We start from the raw sequence: 13,714 nt of genomic DNA, 5'->3' as shown, positions 1-13,714 counted from the left end.
AGTGTTGGAATCTAAATTGACCTGCCACCATAACTCCCTACTTTCCAATATTTCCTCCCATAACCCACCCCTGATATCTGGCAAAAATTGATCCAGAACAAAAAAATGAAACTTATATTCAGAACAAATAGTGGTATGTTTATATAAAGCATTAGTATTCTTAGCTTTCAGAATGTCATAGTTATGTTCATATATTCTCCGTTTTAAACATCGTTCCGTTTTACCTACGTAAAACGACTGACATTTCTGACAAATAGCAATGTAAACAACCCCTTTACTTTCACAATTATAGTACTTACTACTTTTTAGCCATCTCTTTCTGCTTTCGACATAAATTTCTTCCTTATTCATAATATATGGGCATTGTTGACATCTGCCACATCTGTATGTCCCATTCCTCCCATTGTTTCCTTTTCTTATTCTTCCACTACTCCTTTCTAAAATCTTACCTAAATTTGATGGGTTTTTATACACTAATTTTGGTTCCATTCTGGTTATTTCTTCTATATCAGTTAAAGAGCTAAATTTGCTCCATTCCTTTTTAAAAAATTTCTCTCAGTTTGAAATTCGAGTTATTATATTCAACTACCATACTTCTCATATAGTTGTTTTGTTCAGTTTTATTCTTCCTACAGACACTAGTATGTGTATCCATATCTGCATTGATGTCATTGCCCTTTTCCAAAATTGGTCTAAATCTATCCAACCTTCCACACTCTACCTCTTTCCTTAACTTCTCAACAAAGTCCATAGGGTATCCACGTTCTAAAAACATCTTATTTAGGGTCTTACATTCGTCTTGGAAGTCTATATCACTTGATGTCATCCTTGAACCCCTTACGAATTGTCCTTTGACAATATTTCTCTTACTGTAAATGGGGTGGGCACTGTCATAATGTAAAAATGAATTCACATATGTATCCTTTCTAAAAACCTTACTCTCAAGTTTACCTTCTTTTTTATATATTTCTATGTCTAAATATTTCAATGAATCAATACTTATGGTATATGTGAATTTCAAAAATGTAGTAGTTTGATTGATGTATTCCATAAAATCCAAAAATCTTGCTCGACTCCCTGTCCATAGGATGACTATATCATCCAAAAATCTGTAGTATATTGTGCAACATTCCTTGAATCTACAGTTGACAATGAATTGTTCCTCCCATTTGGCTAGAACAATATTTGCAAATGTGGGGTCACAAACTGCCCCCATAGCTACACCCGTCTTCTGTTGATGGTATTCACCATCAAACATAATAAAATTATATTTTAAAACAGTGTCCATGAGTGTCACACTTGCTATCTTGTCTTCCAGACTCAAATTTCCATCACTGAATACCATCTGCTCAAACATATCCATCCCCTCTGAAAAAGGAATACATCCAAACAAGTCAATGACGTAAGAGCATTAATATAAGATATCGTTTGCTTCAACATTTTATGTGATTTTAAACTTTGTGGAATAAACTGCTTGAACCGAGTTACAACGTCCCCTGGCACTTCTCATGAAGTGCTACAACCTGAGGCTGCTGCAGGGGGACTATACTGGGTCTCGGTATAAGGCTGAGATTTAGAATAGCTTGGCCAAGGTGTCTCCAATGCAAGTGGTGTCCCACACACTGAGTTACAGTGTCATCTCCACTACAATGATATGAAGAGGCTCACGTGGGACCTTCTGTACTGATGTGGGTAGAATTTAAAACTGCATACTCACCTTTGTGTAAAAGTATACTGACCCATCACCTGTATATGATATGGCATTACTTAGCCAACAAACTCAGTTATTCATTATGCCTTCTTATAGCTATTTTTTTCTTTACTCTACTATGTAGCTGCCGTAGAGATAGCAGAAAACTGCATTTCAGGACTAACTCACCTCACAGAGTATGTGCTAAGTATTCACCAGGTCTGAATGCAAGACAGAGAAATATTTTCAGTCCATCACCATATATCACTTTGAGCAGGCATAACATAACTTTGATATCAAGCATACAAACCTGATCAAGTAGCTCTTGGTGTTTGCATTAAGCAATGAATACACCAGTTTATTGTATATGGGTTCAATACTCAGAGACACGCATTAGATATTTTTCAGGATATTAACTGCAATATTGCATGATATTACAATTAAAATTTTGGCAAATGTAATCATTAGTTTTGAAAGCAGGTATCTAATAAGGCACAATGAAATGCATAATTATATTAGTCATATCATACCATTGTGATTGATTACATTTATGACACATTAGTGCCTTCCCATCATATCTGGGTGTAGCTATCATGTGCTCATGTATTTCTTGTACTGAAATAATAAAGTGATGTGATATGTCATTGATTTAATTCTTTCTTTTTTTTTGTCTCTGCCACTCTTTGTATATATATATATAAAACTAAAATTAACCGCACTCAAAAAACAAAAAGAAGAAATTTTAACTAAGAAACGAACTTCGTGACAACAGCATTCAAAGAGTAGTAAACCACACCAACAACTCTTGTAGTACTTTAGCGCTTTTGTCTTATTTATTATCAAGACTTCTTCAGAAAGACGTTTCATAGCTGTGAGCAACCTTATTCACTTTGTTTAAATACATTATTTCTAGCAGATTGCTAGAACCAATGTATTTAGAAAAGTGAAAAAGGAGGGTTACTTTGATCTTTATGAATTTTGGGACTTCCATTCAGACACATCATCTCTAATAAGAAGACAAAAATGGAAATAAATAGCAGAATATCTAGATGCAGTTTTCAACCCTCTTGTACAGTCCACAGCTTTTTATCTAAGAGATTCTTGGGCCTTCTTGGATGAGTTATATAAGAAGAAAGAAATGTTATCTAACTGTATTTCTGTCACTATGGATGTGGAAGCATTGTATACAAACATTCCCCATAAGAAAGGTTTAATGTATTTGAAGTTATTTCTTAACAAATACATCAGCTTTTCTGCCGTTAAAGTTAATACTTTGTGCACACTTATGGAGATTGTACTTAACTACTTTTTCTTTTTTAGTGAAAAAATCTATAAGCAAATAAGGGGCGTGGCAATGGGATCTAACATAGCTCCTGCATTTGCTAACCTTGTCCTCAGTACTTGGGAACTGGAACACTTATCAACTTTGAACAGTATCAGACATGTTATTGTGTATAAACGATACATAGATGAACCTCCAGATTTACGAAGCCCTTTATAACATGCAGGATTAGTCTAAGAGCTATTTTCGGCAATATGGCCAAAGTGCGATCCAGCAACGAGTTCCAGGGACGTGCACGTGAGCTCTTAGGCTAATCCTGCACAGACCGAGCTCCTGTGTGCAAATTACCCTCCTTTGCAGTTGAAAACCATGCAAATGAGGGTAATTTGTGAACCAGGAAACTGGCAGCTGTTAGTGCAGGATGAGTGCATTCTGCAGAAATGTACTCGGTTATTAACCGAGTACATTTCTGCAAACTACAAAATGGAGCTATGACAGCTCCAAATAAAGGCTGCATATCATTGAGGAAGCATGCCAATGGTCAAGTATAAGGCCATTGGCATTGCAAACTGTTTCAAAACTAAAAAAAATCAACTTTTATTTTTTTTCGCTGACCTCGGCAGTTTAAGCATAGGGCAGTGGCTCGCAAACGGGATCAGAGGAAATATAAAAGAATAAACTTATAATGAGCATTCTAACTAAAAGCAGTATTCTGCCTTGCAAGCCAATGGCAGGCATAACACAACCTGGTCAGTGAGTAATGGTTACTAAGGGGGTAGGCTCAGTGTGGGACATGTAACTATGCATTAGCAGGCAGTCCTATGCAAATGATAGGAAGGATAGTGAATCCCACATTTCCCCAGGGTATGAGGCAGGTCCCAAGAGTGTAAGAGTATAAACAGCTGGGTGCAAGAATAGTATATAGGTGACATCATGGGGGTGTCAGGCATACTGTAAGTGGATTGGAGCCCTGTGGCTCGGGACTGCTCCTAGCTTAGCACAGCTAAGCTAGATGTGTGTCCAAACTGCCTAGCACTCTTTACAAAGTGTAAGCAGGTGTGCAGGCCACGCACCAGGTTTTACAGGAAGAAAAAGGAAGTTAAACCAGGAAATAGCAGCTCTGTGCACATTTGAGCACTCCGTTTGCGCAGCGCGCACATAGGCTTCAACAGGGAGGCAATGGGAAGGGAAAACAGCAGTAGGAAGGTAATCAAGGAGAACTAGCATAGCTGACTGGTGAAATGTATCAGAAACAGCCAATTACACAGGCAGCAGCCCATCCCAGCATACCACTATAAACTATGCAAACACCTTTCCCCCTTGTTTTTCCCAAAACCTCTGCACCACCGGTGTATATAGATGGGGAAATTTTACAAAACGAAAGCAAGAGAAAAATGTTAGGGGCTGCTTTTGCTATCATAAACCAGCATGTGCAAGAGGCTGAGGGTGGTGAGGATGTGAATGCTGCTGAGCAACCCACAGTGAGGAGACGGAGAAGAGTGTACAGACCCAGGGTAACCTACCAAGTGCTACATGAGCTGGAGATAGTCGAGCACTATAGGGTGGACAGAGACCTCCTACAGCAAATTGTTGAGCTGTGCCAGCCACGCCTCACACACAGAACTAACAGAGGGGAACCCATCCCAGTGGATATCAAGGCATGTGTAGGCCTAAGAATACTAGCTACAGGTACCTTCCAAAGGCCAACTGGGGATATGATGGGGATTTCACAGGCATCAGCATCCAGGGTACTCCACCAGTTCCTGGGTGCCATGTCAGCACATGTCGGTGACCATGTATATTTCCCCATCACCCGTGAGGCACTGGCCAGCAATATGGATCTCTTCCACCAAATAGCAGAATACCCTGAGGTAGTGGGTGCAATAGACTGCAAGCACATATGCATTAAAGTACCACCAGGTGAGTGGGGTAGGGTCTACATCAACCGCAAGGGCTTCCCCTCCAACTGCCAGGTCATGTGCGATGCCCAGGACATAATAATGAATGTGTGTGCTGGCTGCCCTGGAAGCTACCACAATTCCCACATCTGACACTTGATGCAGCTGTATGAGACATTTGCCAATGGGGACATCCCACATGGTCACCTAGTGGGGGATGCTGGATATGCACTGGAGTCAAGGCTGATGACACCCATCAGAAATGCACACACACCTGAACAAGAACTCCATAATGAGGCACACGCAGAAACACAAAAAGAGCGTGTGTTTGGGACACTCAAGCCACGGTTCCGGAGCCTGGACACATCCGGTGGAGCCTTGCAGTACTCACCAACTACATGTACCCAAATTGTCCTTGTATGTGCCATGCTACACAATATGATCCTGTGGAAACAGCTGCAGCAGGAACAGCATAGGGCAGGGCCACACAGCCTCCCACCAGTGCCAAGGCCTGCACAGGCGCCGAGTGACTCGCAGGAGGAACAACCTGAGCCTGCCCCAGTAGGCAGAAGGAGGCATGCCAGTATGCCCTGGCCTTGGCAAAGAGGCAATGCATAGCACATGCACTGACACAGTAGGGACTCAGGGGATGACACCTCTATCTGACTCACACATGCAGTAAAAGGGATGCCAAACATGACACTACCTGTGCTCAACCATGTATAGGGAGTGTGCTATGTACATCCAACATAGACAGCCCTGCAGCACCACCCTCAATACTGGGACACCCACAAAGTAAGTGACTCACACATGCCAGTTGGGGGGGGGGGCACATAACCAACAACAGTCACAGCCAGCAGGATAGGTGTAGACAAACACAATCAAATGCTGTACTGTGGCTTCTGAATAAGCCCTATGGGTACCCCTCCCCCAGGCCTACACAAACAGACTACAGCAGGTTAGCCAGTTGGATGTAAGTTGTGAAGGCTAGGAAGTTAGAAACTAATATGTAGGTAGTTAAAGCTAAGATCTGTAGTACACTGGTATGCCTCTAGCCAGCACAATAGGTAAGACTACAGACTGAAATGGTGTACCCGACATACCTAGCAAATGTGTAAAAATGTAAGGTGTGCCCCACCATCCTACGTTCACTTATAGTAACAGTCAGGTGTGCCCCCCCACCCCTGTGTAGAAATTTAGAAACATTCAGGTGCCCTCCCCCCGCTATGCAGAAGTGTAGCAACAGTCAATGCCAAATGATTGATGTATACCCTGCAGACACAGCATGCCACCTGTCGGTGTACAACACAAAGGTCAGCACTGCAGTACAATCTACCTGAACTTGATCCACACATGCAACATAGATGGCCACACTGGGCATGCTCACACACTTAAACACATGAAGGCCATGTCAGAAAACACCAGTGGACCAGACATATCTGGCAGTTGCAGTTCTTAGTACAGACATGTCAGTATGCACCACTCCTGCCTTGCACACACAGGGGATAGGAATACAGACATATATGTAAGGACAACACACTATAATAAGCCAAAAGTAGACGGACATAAATGTGTGGAAGAGGGTGACTGTGACAAGGAACCATCTGGTCCTGTTCCACCCAGCACACAGCCAAAGGGCCCCAAACACATGAGGTGCAGGTGTCACTCACTGCAGATACTAGCCACCAGTATCTGTCAGCATGACAGCATGTTGCACGTGCCAGCTGTGCAACATGACTGTACAAGGAAGTAGTCACCTATTAGCTGTATACACGTACCTGTGGCATATGATCCCATGTGTGCCTGCATGTGGCATGTTAACCCCTATATGAATGGGTTACAGCCCATGCACACACCGCCCTCCCCATATCAGTATCATGACAAGCCTGCTGAGGTCATCCAATGTGAAATACACCTTTGGGAGAGCTGTAGCTCAGTAATCCCCATGGCACGTCCCATAACTGCTTACTGCTGTAGTGATAAACTAGTTAGGTAGTAGTTCTAACCCCAGACTTTGTGAGTGTGTGTTTGTGTGCGTGTCACTCTGACTGTGTAGAGAGAAATGCTTTTTAGGCTACTCACACTCCATGCAATTCATATACACAACTTTGTCAAGGCTGCTGATGTCACTCACCTAAAAATACACCTCTGGGGAAACCATAGCCTAATAATCTCCATAGCATGTCCTGTAACTGTGTACTGCTGTAGTGTGAGAAAGTAGTTAGTTAAGTGTTCTAACCCCAGACCTGGCGCTTGTGTGTGTGTCTTGAATGAGTAACTAGCAATGTATTTTAAGCCACTCACACCCCGTATAATTCATATACTCAACTTTGGCAAGGCTGCTGATGTCACTCACCTAGAAATACACCTCTAGAGAAATTATAGCCCAGTGATCTCTGTAGCACATCCTGTAACTGTGTACTGTTGTAGTGTGATAAAGTAGTTAGGTACATGTTCTAACCTCAGACCTAGCAACTGTGTGTTTGTGTGTGTGTGACTGAGTAAAAAGCAATTATTTTTAGGCCGCTCACACCCCGTACAATTCATATACCAACTTTGGCAAGGCTGCTGATTCATAGGTTCATAGGTCCATAGGTTGGTACTAGGCTATCAGCCCTAGGGCCTATACAAGCCTAGCCATAACAATTCCCACACTATTTACTTCCCTGGACCCTGTCTAGCAGGGCAACTGATGTGATCCCTGGGGTGAATTTCCTTTCTCCCATCCAATCGTCAGGGTTCCTTTTGAAGAGGGCCAAAGAGGCACGCTGCTTGACATGTATGGGCAATCTATTCCAGAGTCAGGGGAGTCTCTGGGTCAGGAACCTATCCCTCCAGCATGTTTTGTTTATTGTGATGACAAGGTTTAGATCCCTGGAGTGTGTGGCTCTGAGGGATTGGGATTTCTTTAAGTGTAGCATGTCCAACAGCTCTGGGTTTGACATGGCCTTGTATGTTAAGCAGAGATCTCCTCTGAGTAGACGATATGCGACAGAGTATAGTTGGAGTTTTTTAAGGCAGTCAGCATAGGGCATCTGCTTTAGGCCTGTGATTCTTTTAGTGAGGTATTTCTGCGGCCTTTCCAGTTGTTGCAGATGTCTTGAGAGGTACATACCAAACGGGGCGTTGTATTCTATAATGGGTCTAATGAGGGATGAGTACAGTGGGACAATGACCTCCCTTTTTCTGGATGAAAAGCCCTTAGTGATGAGGTGTGCCACATAGAAGGATTTCCTGACTGTTGTGGCAATGTGGTTATTGAAGGTAAAGACCACTGTCCACCTGTGTCCCTAAGTCTCTTATCACACTTTCAGTGTTTAGTGTACTGCCACCTATATGGTAATTCACAGATACATGGTTTTTTTTCCCAAAGGGGATAACTATACATTTCTTGGCATTGAGCTTGAGCCCATGGATGTCACTCACCTAGAAATACACCTCTGGGGAAATCATAGCCCCAAAATCTCTGTAGTGCGTCCTGTAACTGCGTACTGCTGTAGTGTGATAAAGTAATTAGGTAGGTGTTTTTACCCCAGACTTGGCAAGTGTGTGTGTGTGTGTGTGTGTGTGTGTGTGTGTGTGTGTGTGTGTGTGTGTGTGTGTGTGTGTGTGTGTGTGTGTGTGTCTTTATGTCTCTGACTGAGTGACAAACAATGCTTTTTAGGTCACACACACTCCTTAGAATTCATACTCCCAATGTTGGCAAGACTGCTGATGTCACTCACCTAGAAATATACCTCTGGGAAAATCATAGCCTAGTAATGTCTGTAGCGCATCCTGTAGCTGTGTATTGCTGTAGTGTGATTTAGAACTGTGGTAGGGATCCATCACCACCCATGGCAGTTCTGGATGTTGTCCATGTGTTTTAATGTCTGTGTATGAAGCAATTCCATAGGCTACTCACTCACAGTACATTTCAAATGCCCTACTTTGCCAATCCTGCTGATGTCATTCATTGTGAAATACAACTTTGGGGAAAAAGTTCTTCAGTAATTCCTGTGGTGCGACCTATACTTGCTTAATGCTGTAGTGTGATATAGGCCTTGGTCAGGGGTTCTATACCCACACATGACAGGTGTGGATGCTTTGTGTGTGTCTCACTGTCTGTGTAGGGAGAAATGCATTTTAGGCTATTCACTCGCAGTACAGTTGAAATGTCCTACTTTGGTAAACCTGCTGATGTCATTGAGTGTGAAATACACCTTTGGGGAAGGATGTCTCTAGTAATCTCTGTGGTGTGTCCTATGACAGCTCCATGCTGTAGTGTGATATAGGCCTTGGTCAGGGTTTCTATACCCACACATGACAGTTGCAGATGTTTTGTGTATGTCTCACTGTCTGTGTAGAGAGCAATGCATTTTAGGCTATTTCCTCGCAGTACAGTTGAAATGCCCTACTTTGGTAATCCTGCTGATGTCAGTCACTGTGAAATACACCTTTGGGGAATACATACTCCAGTAAGGTCTGTGACATTTACTATAACTGTGTAGTGCTGTAGTGTAATAAACTAGTTAGGTAGTGGTTCTACTTGCAAACATGACAGGTGTGTGTGTGTAGTTCATATCCTGTGTAGAGGTGTGTGGCCAATGTAGAGTGGGTTTTGCTTATTACTTTTATGGTGGCCCTACTACATATCACAATGTCAACCATACAGGGATAACAGATCCAAATTAGCTGGGAGGCTGGGGTGCAAAGCCATAGCCATACATGTGACATCAAGGCCAGCCAATCCTAATTAACAACTCCACTATTACCCAGAGCGCACACTCAACCCATGTGTCATACGCACACACATGCCTAGGCAACAGCCAATATGTGGATAGTACATGGCATATTGGCCACTGATAGTAACTATGCAGTGATAGCAGTGGGCTACAGAAGGCATATCACCCTACCCATCTGTCCAATATGCACGTACATGCAGACAGTGCACCTCCACCTTGTTCCCCAATGGAAACCTGCATTACCTGTGGTGCCTTCACATGTGACTCACAATGGACATACCATGCCTGACAATATGCCTTGTATGGACAGATGACACTCACATCAGGGAAAGCTGTTGACATGCTATCAATGTAGGTGAGGGGTAAAACTGCTGCCCATTACCAGTTCCTGCCACAGGTGGGCAAGACTGGCACATCTGATGATAATCTGTGTTCACAACATGGGCCAAACACCCCAGGTACAGTTCCACATGTCACTGTACATGCATGTGGGAGGTGTGCACATCCCAGACACCATCCATGCCATGGACTAAGAAACACATACATGGCATGTGGTGCACAGCATTGGCCACACACAATAGTCACCCAGGTGACTGGATGAGGGATGCAATACCCACCTGTGTGGGCAAATGCAGTAACTACAGGCCTGAGCCACAATGCAGACCATTGTCATGTGGCCTGATGCCAAGGTATGCCCATTGCCTACCCTTGCACAGCTTGCTGGTTGACCACCACACACCCGTGTAGACATGCACCTATGCATGTCAGAACTGGTACCCTGTGTGTTTGCTTGTGTGTGTTATATGGTGCGTATGTCCACGTCCACACTCACTACAATCCCCCCAGGCCATACTGAAGCATGCTGTCTGATGTCTGACATATCTTCATATTCTTTGCCCATACGGCCTCTGTATGACCCGTGTGGTGCATGTGATACCTGCACATTGATGTGTTGTGGCAATCCCACTAGTGATGAGTTGCACTCCTGGCCCTGCTAAGTGTGTCAGTGTGTGTGCATCCCTGTGTGAATGTGCCTGTGTTGACGCTGGCACCTGTTCATGCAGACAGGCACAAGTACGACACCTACTGTATATCTAGTGTATCCCTGTTGCAGATGTCACTCACCCTTGCATATATGTTCTGAGTGCTTATCATCAGGTAACCCATGTGATGCATCCAATAACTGCATCGAACTGTGATAGCACTACATAGTTGTCAGGGGTTTGATACCCTGTGCTGGTAAGTGTGTGACACAAACATGCTTCAGTTTTACTCTCCCACCCCTCCCAGACATGTATCTTCCTCCCCCACTCTGGTGGATATGGAGACCAACACCTGCCTTGCTTAGGCAGCAGCATGTGTATTTTATATAATGCTCATGATCAGCTGATGGCCTCTGCATGAATTGCACCCTCCCCTAGCTGATTGCATGTGGAACAGCTGTGGTAACAATCCCATAGCCAATTGTATGGAAACACACTCCAATGCCTAGGAACATCATGGTGCTGTTGGACCTTTGCAGTCACTGTAAGCAGGAACTAGATCTGTTGTTTGGCAAACAGCATCTCAGATGGATTGAGGAGTCACCTCTAACAACATACACTGTGGAAAGAGGGCAACAAACAGGAGGGGGATGTGCCTGACCTGACTACAGACTGTAAGTGCTGCTATACTGCATTTGGAGTAATGTTGGTTTAACAGTGTTTGTCTGGATATGACCGTCCTACATGTCGCAATACTTATCATGTCAGTTCCATGTATATGAGGAGTCCCCATCTGCAGGGTCATCTGCAGACTGGGCAGTGTGTGGTGCCTTTGGTGTCATGTGTTACCCACGGAGCATCTATCTGTGGACTGCAAAAGGTAGTGTGAGGACTGCAGTCTGTCGATGGTGAAGGCCATGACAGTTACTGACTTCATATCCCTCATAGGACATATGTTGCAACAAACCCCATTACAATGGAAAATATATGAGGTTATCACAGCAACATATCTATACTGACCCTGTGTATGTGCTGCCAGCCACACCACTGTCAACATTTGTACATATGGTGTGCATGACATGGTGCATATGTGCTGCACACCACAATTAGTGGCATCATATCTGAAAACAAGCCAGTGATATATCAGAGTGCTACACATGTCATGTACAGTAGGGGTTATATTTCATGACATAAGCTGGACATCCTGTGGATGTTTGTACAGTACTGAGGTCTGTGTAGGGATGGTGAATGTTGGCAGTGTGTGTATTGTTAATACGTACTTCAGCCTATGTACAGACTGTGGTAGATGTCATTGTTCTAGCTCCCCTTCTATCAGATGTTACATGCTGCCCTACTGTATGGTACCGTTTTGCCATACATGTTTGTAGGGCCATACACATACAAGTCCCATACCACAGACAGCCATCAGACCAAACTGTGTAGCAGCCCAGTATATGTAGGGTCATTCTGTGAGTGGTACATATGAGGAAGGTGTAGAACAGATAGTCCATATACTGTAATATTATGCTAGCTTACCATATGTGGCTGTGTTCACATTGGTTGTGGTTATGCACTGTCACACAGGTGTATCTTACCCTGTGCTGTGACATGGCTGTTGAGCCTGCTATATATGCAGGTATATGTGTATTCTCCCATGCGAGATGTAGGCCAGTGTTGAGCCAGTCTGCCTGTAGCCTGCACAGTGCATTGTTCCATGCCTAGCAGCTTAGTGTACTTAACCAGTGGGATGTTATGTGCAGATACTTGCCAGATGAACTGCTGCTGGGCCTCCCTTAAATGTTGTGCATGTCAGACCGAGCAGTGGGATGCTATACAGATGTATGTCAATATCTAGTGGGTGGTATGTGTCCATGGCACCCCTGTACCAGCAGTCATTATGTGTCAGGCCAGACAGGAGTGTGTGAATCCAACACCTATGGTGCCAAATGTATACCAGTCGTTATGTGTTATACCCATCTACATGGCTGTCTACATCCATATTGTCAGGTCTGGTACATATGTGGTGCACTAAGGGATTATGTGTATACCTCTGGACTGTACAGGATGTTCCACATATAGTGGCCAATATCTCTGCTGCACTCCACAGGGGCATTACATGCTAGCAGCGGTACTTTATAATGATTTCCTTAGGATGTCTGTCAGTAGTCAATGGCACATATGCTATGAGCAGATGTCACCTTCCACACATACCATGTCTGTGAAGACAATTTCAATGACAGTAGCAACAGTCTAGTAATATACCTGCTATGCATACCTGACATCCCCTTGCACTATGACATTGGGACTGTGGGGGCTGGTGTATGGCTACACTCCATGTCCAGGACATATGGTGGAAATATATGTACATATACTTATCCAGATAGCTATATATATACATATATATATATATATATATATATATATATATATATATATATATATATATATATATATATACATATATATATATATATTTATATATATATATCTCTCTCTCTCTCTATATACATATATATATATATATATATATATATATATATATATATATATATGTATATAAAATTACAGGTGTACTACATTCAATTACCACTGTCATGGCAACCACCCACTATAGATCCCTACAGCATGTGGGCGTGATCCCTTTACATTTCCTGTGTGATGGACATCCTTCCTGTGTGTGGGCATCAGTGATACAGACAGCAGGTAGCAATGCCTCTTACAGGAGAACCTGCACACTCAGAGTGGCCACATATTTGTAGGAGGATCAGGAACTACAGACAGACTGTGGTAAGAGTTGTGTTATGCTTTGCATAGTACTAGTGTTACAGGGTGTGTGTGTGTACATACTAGTTCCCCTTGGAATGCAGTCTGCATAGCTCACTACTGTGGGTCTATCCTCTTGCTGGACAGAGGTATGCCTATCATGTGTTGTCCATCCAACACACAGGTCCTGTGTCAGATATTGCACTGACAGTGTGTGTGTTGCATGCTATCAGTACATGGCTACATCCATGTCTATTTCTAACCTCAATTCATTGACAAAGAGTATGTTGCAGACTATCCTGTAACACCAGCACCTTGCTTAGTGTATGGCAACAGTGTTCCACATATGTGCCTGTGTTCCAGCCTCTGTCCCC

The sequence above is a fragment of the Protopterus annectens genome, chromosome 7.part1 (assembly GCF_019279795.1).
Source record: "Protopterus annectens isolate FY-2018-M chromosome 7.part1, PAN1.0, whole genome shotgun sequence".
NCBI lineage: Eukaryota > Metazoa > Chordata > Ceratodontiformes > Protopteridae > Protopterus > Protopterus annectens.
Note: the sequence above shows the minus strand (reverse complement) of the source record.